The 3801-nt window shown below is 34.7% G+C and overlaps 1 non-coding gene across 1 annotated transcript; it reads left to right on the top strand.

Moving 5' to 3' along the window:
• The first annotated feature begins 3694 nt into the window (after nucleotides 1–3694).
• LOC121204276 (small nucleolar RNA R71) lies at nucleotides 3695–3801 on the top strand. Its single transcript, XR_005899204.1, has one exon. It is a non-coding gene; the product is annotated as a small nucleolar RNA R71 (small nucleolar RNA).

The following is a 3801-nucleotide window of genomic DNA, read 5'->3' as shown; positions in this document are numbered from 1 at the left end:
GATGTTTTATGATAGAATATGGGGTTTTAAATTATGTTAGACAACTTGTGCTACTCAGTTTTTAGTGAAAACGAGTAAAAGGGCTTAATCGGCAAAAATACCTAATAGTCACAAGTATATGTTAGAGAGAGAATTTGATGTTGCCATAGAAGGGAAAAGTGATCATCATGTTATAAAACATAAGAATAAGGAATAAAGTTTAATTCCCGAGCCTAGGGGCAAAAGTGTAATTATGCAAAAGTTTAGGGGCAAAAGTGTAATTTTTTTAAAGTTCGTATTAAATGCTGTTTTGATAAATGTATGTATTAAATAAGATTAATTTGGTATTATAGATCAAGAAAAACGAGATTCAAGTCGTGATCGAGGAAAAGAAAAGATTGTGGACTAAATTGCAAAATCTTTATATTTTGGTACCAAGGTAAGTTCATGTGTAAATAATGCAGCATAAATGTTATTTTTAAGTTATTAATCTTAATTATATGATATGCTGATTTTTAATCGTGAAATATTATGCTTTGTGGTTAATGTTGAGTAATATGCAAATTATGTTTACTACTTGATAAATATGAATTGCTACCGAGTATCGGTTCCGATATTCCATGGAAGACAGCAAATGTGAGATCGAGGGAAAAAGCCCGTTTGAACCTTAGGAATAGATTAGGATACAAGTGACATGTCACTAGGATGGTTGAGCATCCGAACTCGTTGAGTTGAGTCCGAGTTCACTTATGGATGCAAATGTCCGAACTCGTTGAGTTGAGTCCGAGTTCGTGAGATGTAACTAGGCATGCGAACTCGTTGAGTTGAGTCCGAGTTCATTTATGGATGCGAACGCCCGAGCTCGTTGAGTTGAGTCCGAGTTCACTTAGGGGCGGGTTACATGATTTCTTGATTACATATGTGGCACTTATGTGCAAATTATCCACGTATCCGAGTTATATTCCGATGTGTTCAACGGGTGAAATTTCTAGTTTAATGGAAGAGCACTTAAGATATAAGTGACGTTTTGGGTAAGTGTTGTGAAATGGACACTTTGGACAGGTATGTTCTTAACCCTCGGGTTGAAAATAGATACAACAACGATAAGGTGGTAAGATGATGAATGATGTTTAAAGATGTGATATATGTTTTGGTGGTACCATGCTAAAGTTGTTTGGTAATATTTGTATTGTTATGTTACTTGTTATTTACATATGAACTTACTAAGCATTTATGCTTACTCCTTCCTTTTCATTCACTGTAGTTTTGAACAAGCCGGCTCAGGAATCGGGACAGGTCGAAAGTTCGATCACACTATCCAAAGGACTTTTATCTTGGTAAATGGCTTGTACAACTACTTAAGTATGGCATGTATGGCAATATACATATTTTGTGTAAATAATTTTATGATATGACCATGTTTGGTTGAGAAAATGTTTGATATTGATAAGTCATGGTGATGGCTAATTTAGATCATGTTTGATATCATGGAAGTTTAACAGGTTATCTAGTTCATAAAAATTCATAGAAAGATGAAACTTGCCTTAAAACAGAATATTGCTGCAGCAATGACATGAATTTGAAAAATCACTAAAAATAGTTTAAATATAACTAAATGATGAGTAAGTTATGAAATTTAAGCTTAATGAGTCTATTTTCATATGGATTGAACAAAATAGGAATATAAATTATATTTTATGAGATATTTAAACTTTTGCGAAATAGGGCCAGAGTGATTTCTGGATCCCCTGTTCTGACTTTAAAAATTCATAATAAATTTTACTAAAATAATTAGAAGTTTTTATTTATATGTACAGATTGCTTATTGAGTCTAGTTTTAATAGAAACAAACCTCATAGTCATTGAAATTTTTTATAGAGATATATCTGATTCATAATACACAGAGGTCAGAGCAGTCGAACCCTGAAATAGGGGATACTTTAATTAATAAACTGTACTAATTGGCCTAATAAAAAATTCTAGAAAAAAATTAGTAAATAGATATAAGAGTCTAGATTCTGGGAAAATTTGAGGATCTTGATTTCTAGTTTCGTAACTCGAGATATGATTTTTCTTGTAACTGTGACGCGGTAGCTAGAAAGCTGTGAATGTAGAAACAAATGATTTGAAGTTCTTAAATTGATAAATTATGTTCGGTAACCCCTCAAGCTCGACTCCGGTGATGGTCTCGGGCGTGGGGGTGTTACACATTGAATGTGATTTGCTAGTCATATACCCTCATGGTCAGTTCACCTTTCTATACATCAATTAAAGTCCTTCTTGTAGCAAGAAAAGTTCTTCGAAGAATAATTGGCACAACATGGTCAGGTTCACATTCTAAAATAAGAAAATCTGTCAGAAAAATAAACTTATTTACTCTTACCAGCACATTTCCAATTTTACCTCCTGGATGTGTGTAGGATCGATTAGCTAGTTACAAGATAACCGTAGTAGGTCTTGTTTTCCCAATTCCAAGCTTCTTGAAAATAGACATAGGCATTAGATTTACACTTACTCCTCAGTCACATAATGTCTTTCCAACATAATGATTTCCAATTGAACAAGGGATAAGGAAACTCCCTGGCTCCTTCAATTTCAGAGGTAATTTATTTGTCAGCATCGCTATGCACCCTTCAATGAGAGCAACAGTCTCAAATTCTCCTAATCTATGCTTCTTTGATAGTAAGCCTCTTGTTTACAATTGTGAAATCATTGAGGAAATGGTGGAGGTGGCTATCCTTCAGATTGTTGATGCTATTTTTCTATAGCATTTCCATCAGCAACATGATCTGATTTCGTTACATCAATCTGTTGTTTAGCCTTTCCAATTGTTGTGTGATTTTCAGATGTTTCTGAAATCTTTCCATGGTTGCACTCTGAATTTCCCTCTTCTATAATGGCATCTATAAAAAATTCATTCACCTGAGTCCCACTCCTGAGAGTGATTGCCTTACAATGCACCTTCCCCTGTGTTCTCAAATTCTCGGTATTGGCAGAGCTCCTTAAGGTCTTGAATTTAAACCATTTGCTATCTACCCCACTTGATTCTCAAGAGCTCGAAGGGATGCAACTTGAGTCTGGATTACAACATAATTCTTGGACAATACTCTTTCAACAAAGCTTCAATACGTGATGGTGATGAGGAAACTGATACTTGACCTTGTTCGGCATTTGGCCTCAGCATAGGTTAAGTATAACTAGGCAGTGCACTAATGGCATTCTGTCTTGCAACATTGTTAAAATTCCCCACACCTTAATTATTCCAACTAAAGTTTAAATGTTGCATCCTGGATTGTAGGTGTTGGATTATAGGTTATTATTCAGATTAAAATTACCCATGTAACACACATATGCTAGTTTCGGTGGGCATTCATCAAACACATGATCATCGCCACAATAAACAAATGATAGCTTAGTTGATTTCATCTCCTGAATTATAGTTGGCCTCTACATTGTTTTGATCATGTTAGTTAAAGATAATACCTAGGCAGTCAATGAAGTGATTCCATCAAGTTCCATGGTGCTAGTAGTTCTCCTGTCAGTCCCAACTCACGTGGTAGGATATTAATAATCATTGTTGGCAATCTGTTCCAAAATCTCATAAGCTTCTTTATAAGATTTATCCAACAAAGTACCACTAGTAGAAGCATCAACTACCATCATTGTATGTGCATTCAACCCATTATAAAACATCTCCATCTGAGTCCAATGTTGAAACCCATGCATCAGACATTTCTGCAGTAATTCTTTAAATCTTTCCCAAGCTTCATACAGTGTTTCATCTTCTGATTGCGAAAAAGATGTGATGTTATTTCTAAGATT

The sequence above is a fragment of the Gossypium hirsutum genome, chromosome A07, assembly GCF_007990345.1.
Source record: "Gossypium hirsutum isolate 1008001.06 chromosome A07, Gossypium_hirsutum_v2.1, whole genome shotgun sequence".
In the NCBI taxonomy this organism is placed as follows: Eukaryota; Viridiplantae; Streptophyta; class Magnoliopsida; order Malvales; family Malvaceae; genus Gossypium; species Gossypium hirsutum.
Note: the sequence above shows the minus strand (reverse complement) of the source record. Positions and strands in the feature narration are given on the sequence as shown.